The sequence below is a fragment of the Miniopterus schreibersii genome (assembly GCF_964146895.1).
Source record: "Miniopterus schreibersii genome assembly, chromosome: 1".
Classification (NCBI taxonomy): Eukaryota; Metazoa; Chordata; class Mammalia; order Chiroptera; family Miniopteridae; genus Miniopterus; species Miniopterus schreibersii.
Window position 1 is genome coordinate 116,639,637 of NC_138101.1, and position 13,934 is coordinate 116,653,570.

Genomic DNA, 13,934 nt, shown 5'->3' on the forward strand with positions numbered 1-13,934 from the left:
TACTTAAGATGAAATGAGCTGCCTCACTCACATGTCAATTACAGCAGCCACCAAGAGGGGACATTGTGGGGCTAAGGAGAAGCCATGCAGCCAATGAGTTGCTGGATTAAAAGCTGGCCTTTCTAAAGTTCCTTTCCAATCCCAAGATACCAGCACTCTACATCAACAACATTTAATCTGATCACCCACGCATCATCGCAAAGGTTTGCTGGAAAGACACACTAAAAATGATGAATGTCAGTTACTACAACAGCAGATTTCACAACTTGGCATATATGTGTACAGCTCAAATAGCACTGTTTTAGGTGTGATCCTTTTGATCCCAGCATTCATGCTGATACCAGCCCCCATGCTATGATTCCTCAGCAAATCTTTAACCACAGCAAACCTCAGTTTTCTGGTCTGTAAAATGTAGAAGTGTAGGGAACTGATTTGGAACCTGTTTTCTTTCAACAGCTGCCCACTGAAAGCACTGTGCATGCACATCAATCAAACATTAAAGGAGAAATATGTGCCCTCACATCCTGACATGTTCTGTAACACTTTCTATTCTATTACACTTTTAAAAATGATGATCACCACCCAGGAAATTTCATGGTGCCCTAGTCAGTCACAACCTATAGTGAGAAAAGCACTCTTATGAAAATCATTCCTGCACTGGTTGGGGTGCTGGACTAGATAACCTCTGAAATTTCAGCAAGTCGAAGGACCCTATCAATTTGTGAGAAATTCCTTGATCTATTAAGTTCATCACTGTCATCAACAGCAAATACAGCTGTTCTATCTTATCAGAAATGTTCCAAGTATAGCTACTAAGTGAAGCTCCTTTCCTATTCCTGAGGACAGAAAGAAAAAGAAATGAGTCTGCTGTCTTCTGCTCCCTTCCTTACTCTACCTATGACCTACCAGGGGCTTGACACCTGAGGCCTGGGAGCCCCACGTCACTGGTGGACAGAGCAACCAGCCGTGTGGAAGCAAAGGGAAGCCACAGGTTCCCGGAAACAAGTGGACATGCAATGCTGCCACCTTTATTCTCTTCTCTTTGGTTTGAGAAAGTCAAGACACAACTTTTTGTTTCTTTTGATTTCACTTTTGTTCTTTTCATGTTTTCCTATTATTCTCTGGCCCCTATATTCCTAAAGTAAGTCCATCATTTCAAAGACAAAACTTATAAAGCTGTTTAAAAACTTTAGCACCACAAGAAAAGCTGACAGCCTAGTTAAGGGAACACTTATGCTAATGGATAGAGTTCTCTGGGTAGCATGTGTTCAGCTGTTTCTTGTCATCTTGGTGGAAGGAGATTGCAGACTTTCTCCTACACCAGCAATTTTCAACCTTTTTCATCTCATGGCACACATAAACTAATTACTAAAATTCTGTGGCACACCAAAAAATTCTATTTTTGGCCGATCTGACAAAAAAAAAAGTGGGTATAATTTTGATTCATTCACACCATACAGCTATTGTGTTGGCTGTTGTCATTTTTTTATCTGACAATCTAAGGGAAAAGAGGTCAGTGCCCCTGACTAAACAGACAGGTATTGCATGTTTGAAAAATCCTTGACACACATCAGTGTGCCTGCCACAGCACACCTGTTGCAAACCGCTATCCTACACAAGTGTAGACAGGGCCCAGCCAGTGGAGCTAAGTTGTTGAGCATCCACCCATACACCAGAGGTTGCTGGTTCAATTCCCAGTCAGGGCACATGCCCAGGTTGTGGGTTTGATCCCCGCTGGGGGGCGTACAGGAGGTGGCCAATAGATGTTTCTCTCTCATTGATGTTTCTATCTCTCTCTCCCTCTCCCTTCCTCTTTATAAAATCAATAAAAACATTAAAAAGAAGTGTAGAGAGGGTGGCAGAGCACAGTAAGAAGAACAAGCACATGTTTTGATGTCAGAATGACCTAGATTTCCATCCTTGCTTTCATTTCATAAGTGGCCCTTATCAAGTTATTTAACTTCCAAGCCCCAGTTTTCTCATGTGTAAAATAGATGGGATTGCCACTTGTTCCAAGGAAACATATGGGGCTCCTAGGAGCCTTACAATATTAGGAGAGTGATTGCTAATGGATTTTATGCTATTACTCGATTTAACTAGAAATAAATCAGAGCAAGGTCCAGCCACCCACTCAAAGAATGTCTCGCCTGGTTGTACAACTTGGGTTGATCAAAACAAACCATTTGATTAAAACAAACTTTTTAGGACCATACAGTTGACTCTTGAACAACACGGGTTTGAATAGCTCAAGTCTACTTATATGTGGATTTTTTCAATAAATATTGTAAATATATTTTCTCTACCTTATGACTTTCTTAATAACATTTTTTCTCTAAATCATGTTATTGTAAGGATACAGTATATAATGCATATAACATACCAACTGTGTCTTAATCGACTATTTATGTTATCGGTAAAGCTTCCAGACAACAGCAGGCTATTAGTCAAGTCTTTGGGGAGTCAAAGTTGTACCTGGATTTTCAACTGTATAAAATCCAACTGTAAGCACCCCTAAGTCACATGTTGTTTCAAGGGTCAAATGTATATAGAAAGAAGAAAAATGATTTATAAAATTTCTCTTTTTATGGAAGATTCTGTGTTGAATGTACAACACACACACAAAAGGATAAGATAAATACAAACATTTGTTTTTCTATTCCATTATTAAAATGATACAAGCATAGAAACTTATAACATAATTGAAGAAACAGGGAAAGAAACAAAAAACAACTAACACTGAGCTGGGTGGAAAGGCAGGGCTCAATCCACAATTCTCTTGTTCACCTCTATGAGACTGGTTCAAATTAAATTAAATTTATGAGATGACACCCAAAGAGAAATGCTTATTACATGCAGTCTCTAATTTAGGTAGTTTGAAGGGGATGAGGTGGAGGAATAACAGTGCTGAACAGCCAATTTTCCTGCAGTAGGTTTTCTAATCGATTCATAACATCAGTAGGTTTATATTCTATTACTTTTGCCCTCCCCCCCCCCCAGGATGCTTGTAATAGGTGGTAAAATGCTCAAAATACTCTTCAGTGGATGCATAACAAATTCGTCAAGAATATCTTCCAATTCATGGTTAATTTATTCTCCCCTGTCCCAATAAACTCCCTATATAGAGAGAAAGAAGAGTCTGTTTTATAAGCTCAAAATAGCACACATGGAAGATAATAACATCAACCATCCGTTGAGCATCTGCAATGTGCCAGATACTCTGTTAGTTGCTTGGCACACTTTATTTTATTTTATACTCCAGTACACTTCCAGGTGTACATATGATTTCCCCCATTTCACAGACAAGAAAACTGAGGATGACTGAGTCCAAGGTTACACAGCTTATAAGTGCAGACACAAGGTCAAACCAAGATCAGCTAGCTTCAAAACCTGCACTACTATTTTAGGTTCACCCATTATATAGCAACAACAGTTTCCTAATTTACCAAATAATGCATAAACAAGAAAGGATAGAAAGCATGGTGACATTAAAATAAAAAATTGTACTTTTAAAAAGAAGAAAGTCTCCTTTATTCTCTGGGATTAGGATGGCTCTTCTAGATGCTTTTTTCCTTATACATACAGAACACATGCACACACATACACACACACACACGCACAGGGCTGATGCTTCACTTGACTGTAATCTCTTAATGGCAATACTAGTATTAATTTCCAAACACACAGTAAAATGACTCATTCACAAATATGCTATGCAATTGCTTTGGGACGTTCAGCAGATCTCTTCCATCATTTGAGATTTTAGGCTCCTCATCAGTAACATGGAGCTATCATAAAACCTGTTGTGTGCCTGGCTGGCGTGGCTCAGCGGATGAGCATCAACCTATGATCCAGGATTTTGAGGTTCAGTCAAGGCACATGCCCGGGTTGCAGGTTTGATCCCCAGCAGGAGGCATGCAGGGGGCGTGCAGGAGGCAGCCAATCAATGACTCTCTCATCATTGATGTTTCTATCTCTCTCTCCCTCTCCTTTCCTCCCTCTGAAATCAATAAAAAAGCAAACAAACAAATAAAAAACATTGTGTACATCTGAAAAACAGACAAACTATATCTCTGCTAAATGGAAGAGTAACTTTTCAGAAAAAATGAATGCTAAAGAAAAAATATTATTTATATAGAAATAGCCACTCTTATCTGCATCCTTAATAGAATTTGGACTTCATCTGAACAGACAATGGAAAACCATAAAGGGTTTCGGCAAGCAAGGGTAAGGTTGCTCCACAAAGAATGTAGCAGGAAAGTGGACTGAAGTGGCCAGACCAAGGACAGATGTGCAGACTAGTTACAATCCCTTCTATTATAATGTGCAGGGGTGGTATCAGAGAGATAAGAAAGAAAAAGAAATAAGAAGGGTAATTTTCAAGGGAAGATGTAAAATAAATTTGAGTCTTGGTGACTAAGATAATGGTATTTTCATTAAGAGAATACAGAAGTCAGAAATAATTATTGGTTAGAGAAGATGACAAGTAATTTGAATTTGATTTAACCAACCAATTCCCACAAAATTTTCTTTCCCCAAATCATTTTCAAATGAATTTGCATCAGGTTATTATTTGTTCCTTCCAAAGACATGAATGAGACCACTTAAAGTAACCTTACTGTGATAGATTTCTAAGTTCTTTAAATATTAGTCATATCATTTATATCCACATGGAAGAGATGATAAAGTTAGGAAAGCATTAACAATCTATCAGCATTTAAGCACAGAATTCAGTTGCCCACCCCCTCACTGTAGGGATAAATTTATATTTCTCCACATTGCTCAATACATATCAGTTATGTTGAATTGACCCTGAGACACTACACAAGAGAAAAGGGAAGAACCTGTTTGGGCTTCAGTCTTCCCCTGAAAAAGTGAAAGAAGAAGGTTGAATAAGAGATTCTTCAGGGTTCTTCTAGCTCTAGAAATCTGCCCCCTTCTAGTCTGTTCTCCCTTGTGATGAGCAGTATGCATTTCTGTCAGCTGGCCACAGTGAAAAGAATACAGCTTGTGGCCATGACACAAAGCTAAATAGGTCATATGAAGATAGAACCTCTGACTTTGGCCTCATTAGCTCCTATACAGAGGCCAACCAAGAGAGCAGAACTAAATGGCCACACACTAAGAGGAGGGATGGGTATTGGAGGGGGGGCAGGGAGTACACCATCCCAGAGCACAGCTATTGCACACTTATTCTTGTTCCACACTGGAAGTGCCAGGCACTGGTCTCTGTGCTGGAGAACATAAAAACACATAAGACCTGTCAACGCCCTTCCTTGTGGATGTCATAATCTAGGTGGTATTATTTGGATTATGGGCATTTTCATCATTAGAGGCTGAGACTCACAAATGGTACCATTTCCTCCTCCCTTTCTATTTACAAAAGTTAAAAATTTTATTCTCATATTTACAATTATAAGACTCCCCAAGACAGTGAAATAAAACAAAATATGAATAAATTCATTAAATCAACCAGAATTTGTCTTCCTTTTAAAAATTTGCCTAGAACATGAACTGAAAATTAATAAAAAGACAAATATACCCCATTAAAAATATGAAACAAATGTTCACCCTCACCTATAATCAAAGATATACAAATTAAACCAAAATTCCAGTATTTACTTATCAAATTATCTTTTAAAAAACAGTATCTGTTGTTGGTGACCTTCTATTTGTGGGTATATGAATATGGGAGGGTCGTGTGTAAATGGGAATGTCCTTTCTTAAAAGTGATTAATATGTTATAGAATGTTTAAAAATTTGAAACAGTATGAATCTCACTATTTAGTATCCATCCTAATGAAATAATCAGAGATATAAACAAAGTTTTATATAAGGATATTTATCTAAGTGTTAATAATGATAATAAAATATTAAGACTAAATGTCTGTTTAAGGGTTCAAAATTCTGGTACATCCACATGATAGACAATAATATGTAGACACACATATAAAATTATATTTTCATATATAAAATGGCACAGGGAAATGTTCATGGTACCAAGTTAAATAACAAATATAGGATACAAACACCTATATTCAGTGTAATACAAATTTCATTTATATACATATGCAAAGGGGGGGGAGGGGACACTGAAAAGAAAAATACCCAAAATACCAACAGTGGTACTGGACTCTGGGTTTTTAAAATATCCTTATTTCATAAAGTTCTTTATATATATATACACACATATATATATATAAGGTTCTGTCACAAAATGTATTTTATGAGGTTCTACCATGAAATGAACCTTATGAAGTGCCATTTTGCAGGGGGAAAAAGGTCAAATGTTGGCACTTTCATATACTTTAACTTATTACGTCATCAACAGAAAAAAAATTAAAACAAGGGGTTGCTTAGGTAGGATTAGGAAAATGTATCTTTGAAAATGTATTACATGTCTGGAAGACTCAATGAGAATAAAACAAGAATAAATGGTAAATCACATAAGGTTCTCAGGGCCTAGTATATGATACAACTGTCTTATCTGCTACAGAGATTCTTAACCTGTTTCCAGTAAACTTAAAATTACATGTTTTGCTGATAAAATCTAATACAAGATTACAAATAGCACTCTACAGTTCTTGATTAGACATTGTTGCTCCTCTGGAGAACCTAAAACTTAGCAGTATTCACTGACATTCCATACTTAAGATGTAATTAGTCCCTCAAATTGTTGGCAGTTCACTGTAAATATTTCTTCAACTGACAACTTTTTGGTCTAATGTTATGATTAATATATAACAAAGTACTTTCTTTAAACAAGAGGCAAATAGTCAAGACATAAAACGAATCTAGAATGGAGCATGTTGCTTAACAGATACATAACTTTTCCATGCTTTCTATAGCTTTTTTTTTTAATGGTAGAACTATGTATTTTATTATGAGCAATAGGATTGTCATTTCCCTTTTCAGACTTAAGAAATAAAGAACTCAACAGTTCCAGTTTAAGTTCTGGGACAGTAAGTTCTCACACAATGTCATAACCAAACCACACAATGTGACGGCCAGCTCTGCCAGGGCACTCAAGTTGTTAAAAATCTCCTAAGACATAAAAAGCATATTTAATCTGTGAAGTAATAATTTTAGTAAGGCAACCATCACTTAGTTGTTTCTAGAAGGTGACAAAAAAAGAGACAGAAAAAACAACTTGGGCCTAAGATCAAAAAGTATCCTGGAACCCAATCTTTCTGGGTTGGGCGGGTGTTAAGGCATTGATCCAAAGAGAGAGAGAAAGAGAAGAAAATACGACTCACTTCATTTTTCTCCACAAATATTACCTCCTCTAGCTTCTTTTTTTGCCTTTCCCCCACAATTTATGTGAACACATACATACACACACACACCTGTTTTCTCTTTCACCTTTAAATTCTGCACACAATTATGCTTTGGGGACCTCACCACATATCCTTGAGACCCTAAGTACCTCATTAACATTTCTGAAAGGTTAGCAGTCATTAATTAAAGAAATGAAATTAGATATTTTAAATCTTCTAAAATTTTTGGCTATTTGAAAAAAATAACTGAAACTTATAATAGGTTAGAATTTAATTCCACTATCATCAAATATGTCACACTCCACATATAAAGATTCCTAAAATAGTCTACTAACCTTATAACACACTAGTTTTGTTTTCAAATATCTTTAGGATAAAAGAGAAAGGTTTTATAAAAATGTTAAAGTTTAAGTGATTTTATATAACTCTTACATTTTTGTTGATTTTCTAATTACAATAGTCATTTAAAGATATTCTAGAAGTAAACACTACATAATTTAGTGTTTAACCAAAAGTAAAAGTTCCCAATAACCCCACTGTACCAAGGCATAACAAGCAACACCTAGTTTCTACTTCTCCAAGTCTTCTTCCTACACATACAGGTGCTTCTGTGCTCTGTCTCTGTCTCTCTCGTCCCCTCTTTGAAGTATATAGGTGTCTCTTCATAATAGTATCTAAATTCTTTTATTTACATAGATAATAAACAAGCTTAATTGGTGAGCTATGGAGAAATAACCAATAAACAGCAAACTACAAGGATATTTAGTGGTCTGATCATCTTTGCCAGTGTGGCCAGGCTGTTTCCAACTCTATTATCTATAGAAAATTTTCGGAAAATATATTTAAAGGAAGTAAAGATAGTAACCCAAATTTTAAGTAAGATACCACACATTCAAACTAAGATAATGGAGGTTTTAGATCAGAGCAGTTCCTGTATTTTTTAAATGACATTTACTGTTTAAAGCATTGAAGACTGATCTAGCCTTCCCTGGGCTTCTGGCCTTGGCAAGTGAGTGTCCCTCAGCATTCCTTAAGTCAGCAGGCCCTTGAAATGAAGCACAATAACAAGGTTTTAATGAGTGAAATAACCCTGCCCATTCAAAATGTAAAAAACAACATGTTAAAAAGCAAATAAACTGCAGGAATAGGTTCAGCAATAGGCCTGGAGGATTTCAGAGATACAATCCTTGCCTATAAAAATAAAAATCACAACAGAACAACAGTTTCAATCTTACACTATGTGTTCTAAACTGTTCTACACTCTCTCCAAATTAACTGGCGTGGAATCATACCAAGCTCATTAAAAGAGAAACTTCTGGACTCCTACAGAATGGTTGGTGTTTGCTGCCCTCCCAAATTAGAGGGCTCTTCCAGCAAGGACAAGAACTTGGCAAGACCACAGACTCCTGGGCTTCCTTTACTGATAGTGTTTCTCAGATTTATTTTTAAATTGCATTTTAAAAATCAGACTTCAAGGACCTTTTCATATATGCTTTTTTTTTAAACTGAAAAATTGGTCCTTATTTATTCTCTGTATGGTATCACCCCTGTCCAGTTATATTTTATAGCTACCATCCACCCCTTGAATCTGTGACCACTCAGATGGGTTATTAGATAACTTTCAGGCATTTTAAGTTATGTTCCAAGGAGGTGGAAAGAAAAAATTCTTTCTTTTCTGGCACAGGCTTCCTCCACCCCACCCAACTCCCCTAAATCTCTTGGGCCTGCCAAGGTCCTGACCTTCCAGTCTCTGCAGCAGAGGGTGAAGTTTGGGAGAAGAAAGACCCAGCAGATTAAGGTCTCTATTTAACAAATATTTGCTCACCCACTCCAAAGGTAGTGAACAGTTTGCCTCCTGCTGCCTGCCCAGAGTAACATTTAGGACTTCCAGGTAGCTTGTTCAGCAGATGGCTAAGAGTTAGACACCTCACATCAAGGTAAACAGAAAGCCCAAACCCACAGAACGCCACGGAAAACCAAATGAATTTACCAAACTCCCAATTTCACATGAAAACCAGAACAAGTCCCGTGAAACAGAATCTGAGTGTGATTTGCAAGGGGAAAAATATATATATATAACAAAAAACCTTTACTCGCATTTGTATTGTTGGATGGTCTTAACCTGGTCATCTTAAATTCAAAAACTACCTGGCATAAGGCACCTTTCCCATGAAGTTTTACTTGCACAGCCTGTGACCACTGAGTTTAGACTACTGAGTCTGCCATTTCTGTCAAGAAAATTTCTGGCCCGCCCAAATCCCATTTCCCACCCCCCTTCCCTCCCAGGAATCCCCTCCCATCTTCCAGCCCTCATTTCAAATCGCCGGGATATCTACAAATCTGAAAAGACAAAAAGCCAGAGAAAGGAAGACAAGAAGCTGTGGGGAAAATGTCTGAGTGATGTGGTCCACACTACTTCACGCTCCTGCCCAAGACCAGGGAGGGACGTGCGGGCAGGGGGTTGGGGGAGGGTGCTGGGGGTGGGAGAGTGGGTGGCAGGGTGTGTGCGCGACGGGGAAGGGGATGGTAATCTGTCTAAGCTAATTCCCCAAAGTCCTCTGCTCCTAGACAGCTTGGATGAGCAAGGCTAGGGCATGTCCAGGTTGCGCAGGCACAAAGTTCCCGTTTTTATTTTTTTCTTCGGTAGTAAAATCACAGCTTCTTCTTCAAGCCCCTAAAAGAATCCGAGGCACCCCGCTGCTATTGCCGTGACCAGGACCGAGAGAGGCGCCTTCCGCTGAAGGTGCCAAGCCTCACTGCAGCCCAGACATCCAGGGAAACCCTGATTCTGGGGGCCCTGACAGCGCCCTGGGGCGGGGAGCCGAAGGCGCGGCGGGGACCGAGCGCGGCGGGCGCGGGGCCCCGGGGCGGGCAGCTCCGGGTCCCGACGGCCGGCACGGACGAGGTTTACGGCTCTCCGCGGAGCGCTTCCTTTCTCCCCCTCCCCCCCTTTTTTCTTTTCTTTTTTGCTTGACTACCGGCAGCTGGGGCTGGGCCACCGGCACTTGGGGAGCAGCGGCGATTAGCGCCCTAATCCCCAGCCCTGACGCGAGGAGCGGGGTCGCCAGGCCGGGCGGGGACCCGAGCAGGGAGCGGGGGAGCCGGCGGCCGGCTCCCGACGTCCGGCGGGCAGGTCGGGGCTGCGGGTGTCGTGGGAACCCGGGAGCGCGGGCTCTGAGCGGCGGCTGTCAGTTCCCGGGCGGAGGTGTCCTCCGCGTCGCGGCGCGCGGGGGAGAGGGGGTGGGGCGGCCGGACTCGGGCCGCGGCGGAGACGCCCCCGGAGTGGAACAGCGACCCCGGCCCTCGCCGGCCCTCCCCGGCCGGGGGCGACGCGAACCCTAACGCCAGGCGCGGCCTTCGGCGGCACCGGGGAGCCCCGCGCCCCGCGCCCCGCGCCGGGGTGGACACCTGAGGGGCCGGGACTCGCCCTCCTGGCGAAGCGGAGGCTGCGGGCTGGGCGCCGCCGGGGACTCGGGGCGCGATGCAGATGTCCCCCGGGGCTGGAAGCGGCTCGGACCCGAGCAACGTCCGCCTGGAGAAGTTGAGGGGCGAGCGCGGGGGGCTGGGGCGAGCCCGCGTGGCGCGGTGAGAGTGGGCCGAAGGCACGGTGGGAGTCAGGAGTGGGGAGAGTGGCCGGGACTTACCGAGTGGCTCCCTCCCGCTGCCCCGCGCCGCCGCCGCCGCTCCCGCCGGCAGGGGGAAGAGCGCGACCAGCCCGCCCGCCCGCAGCCGCCGCGGCCCAGCGCGCCCCGAGCGCCGCCGCCCCGCCCCGCCCACCGCCCGCCCCGCCCCGCCCCGCCCCGCCCCGCCCCGCCCGCCCGGCCGGTGGCCCCGCCCACGACCCCGCCCTGCCCCGCGGGCCGCCTCCGGGCTCCGGCTCTCGGGGTGGGAGGGCTGCGCCCTGGCAAGGAACCCCGCGGGCTCGCGTCCCGCCCGCGTGGGTCGTGCTGAAGGCACAGGTGGGCCGGACACCCTTGCCTTTCTTTTCCTGACACTTGGATTTGGGCTGCTTCAACCCAGTGAGAATGTACATACACACACAGATATACACGAAACACAGAAATACTCATTCACACACAAATGCAAACACACCCATGTACAGTCTCACACAAACACATATACACACGCATACACAAATATGTATACATATTTGAAATAAACACACGAACACCTCTGTATCCAGCACACGCAGAAACACACCTATTGAAGGCATGAAGAGCAGAAAACAGTGATGGTGACAATAGCTGAGTGCTTGGGATTTCCTTCTTTTAAAAAGAAAACATGTATGAGTCTTAGCTGTAGGCTGAAAGAGACCTCAGGGGACAGCTGTGACAGAGGAGGAAACTGAAGCCAGGAGTAGGATTTACCTAAAGTCAAGAGTAGAAGGAGGTCAGTGGGGAGTTCAGACCAGAATGAGCCTTCACAGTCTCCCAACCACTCCAAGTTTCTCTTGCAGCAGAGATTAGATTGCTGTCAGGTCTGTTAAGGGGCAAAAGTCCTTGTATTTTGAAGAGCATAAAAAAGACATAAAATGTGCAACTTTGTTGATGAGTTGGGGAGAAGGAGAGGATGTTGGCTAGGTCAAGTCCATGGACAAAAATGGATGGCAAAACAGACTGGAGTGAACTTTTAGAAAAACATTTAATCACACCATGGATTTACAGCTGTGCTTGATGCCATAACACCAATAATATCTAAACTTGTTTTCACTGTCACCCAGTCTGAGCCCTTCATATGTGTTATTTTCTTTTAATCCTCACCACAGCCCTTTGAGGTGGGTGCCACTGGATACTGGGGCTCGGAGAGGCACCTGGTTAGCATGTTTCAGAATCTGGCCCAAGACCATTGTTCTGACCCTAACCATGAGGAATGTACAGTTTAGGAGGGCAAAAAAGCCAAATACAGTAGAGCTGGGGTGTAGGGGGAAGAACTGTAATCAGGTGTCATGCTGTGAATTATCTGGGGACCCCATGCATCTGAGGACCCCAGGTGGGAAGGTGGGAGTAGACGGCATGGTCACGTGCTCAAGAGGCAGACTACTTGGGTCCCAATTTGGAGGCTTCTGCCACTTTCTAGATGTGTTGCTTTACTTTTCTTAGCTTCAGTTTCCTCTGAAACAAAATGGGGGTAATGCCAATGCTAACCGCCTAGGAAAGCCATGAGAATGAAATAAGATAATGACTTTTAAGCACTCAGCACAGTACTGGAACATTGTGAGAATGAAGGAAATGTTAGCTGCTGCCACTAATATTTGTGCTAATAGTGCTCTGTAGGCTGGGGCCACCAAGGAAGGCTTGGTAGGAAGCACCTTAAAGGGTTGTAGCTAGGCAGAGACAAAGGGTATTATCTCCAGGCTGGAGGATTAGAATGAGGAAAAAAAGGGGGAGGGATTCTGCAGCTTTTCCAGGAAATTGCAGTTGTTAACAATGGTGACATTACGTCTTGTCATAAAAGCATCTTTTGGGGATAGATTGTTTCAATAACATACAATTCCCGTTTGTCCTCAATTTGTCAGCTCAGTGAAATAACTTTTTGTGGAGCACCTATATGTTCCCAACACAATGCAGATACATATGGAGCCAAATGTTTCCCCAAGATCATTAATCAGCCAGCAAATTGAGATTAGGATACTGTTTCTCCATAGAACAATGTGATATTGTTGGCTTTCTAGGTCACCCTCAAGGAAGTTTTATAATGTAACTAAAATGCTGTATAGTTGCAGTAGAAAACAACATTGAAGCAATGGTAGGAAGGAAGCGAAAGCAACTCAAATAAAGCTTAAGAAGAAACTGTGTTTTAGCAGAATGGCTGGTAAAGAAGGTAAAGAGAGTGAAATACCAGATTCTGAAAAAAAGACAACTTCACAATTTTAGAGATTTATGTGGTTTCTTGACACTGCCTCTTTATCATAAGACCTCATTTCAAAATGTTTGGCTTCTCTCTTTCTTCAGCTCTTTGTTTTATTTTTCATTATTTTATTTTATATTTTATTTATCTTTATTGTTGAAAGTATTACAGGTGTCCCACTTTTTCCCCCCAGTTGACCCCTTCCACCTCGCTCCCACCCCCTCCCCGGTCTTCACCCCATTATTGTCTGTGTCCATGGGTTATGCAAATACGCATATAACTTCTTTGGTTAATCTCTTCCCACCCTCCAGCCCTCTTCCCTCTTTCCTCTGAAATATGATTGTCTGTTGCATGTGTCAATGTCTCTGGATCTATTTATTTTGTCAGATTCTTTTGTTCATTACCTTCTTCTTAAAGAAGACCCTTCAACTTTTCATGTAGTACTGGTCTGGTGGTGATGAACTCCTTTAGCTTTTCCTTGTCTGAGAAGCTTTTTATCTGATCTTCAGTTCTAAATGGTAGCTTTGCTGGGTAGAGCAATCTTGGTTGTAGATTCTTGTTTTTCATCACTTTGAATATTTCTTGCCACTCCCTTCTGGCCTGCAAGGTTTCTGTTGAGAAATCAGCTGACAGTCGTATGGGTGCTCCCTTGTAGGTACCTAACTGCTTTTCTCTTGCTGCTTTTAAGATTCTCTTTTTGCCTTTAAACTTTGGCACTTTAATTATGATATGTCTTGGTCCAGGCCTCTTTGGGTTCCTCTTGTCTGGGACCCTCTGTGCTTCTTGAACTTGTAAGTCTATTTCTTTCCCCAA

At 42.2% G+C, this 13,934-nt stretch overlaps 1 protein-coding gene across 1 annotated transcript in view; it reads right to left on the reverse strand.

Annotated features, from left to right (window-relative positions):
- The window catches only part of JCAD (junctional cadherin 5 associated), a 44,616-nt gene extending 33,601 nt beyond the window's left edge, over window positions 1-11,015 (reverse strand). Inside the window, exon 1 of the mRNA XM_081160680.1 lies at window positions 10,919-11,015. The gene's annotated coding sequence lies outside the window, so the exon portion shown is untranslated. The remainder of the gene's footprint in view (window positions 1-10,918) is intronic.
- Window positions 11,016-13,934: the final 2,919 nt, after the last annotated feature.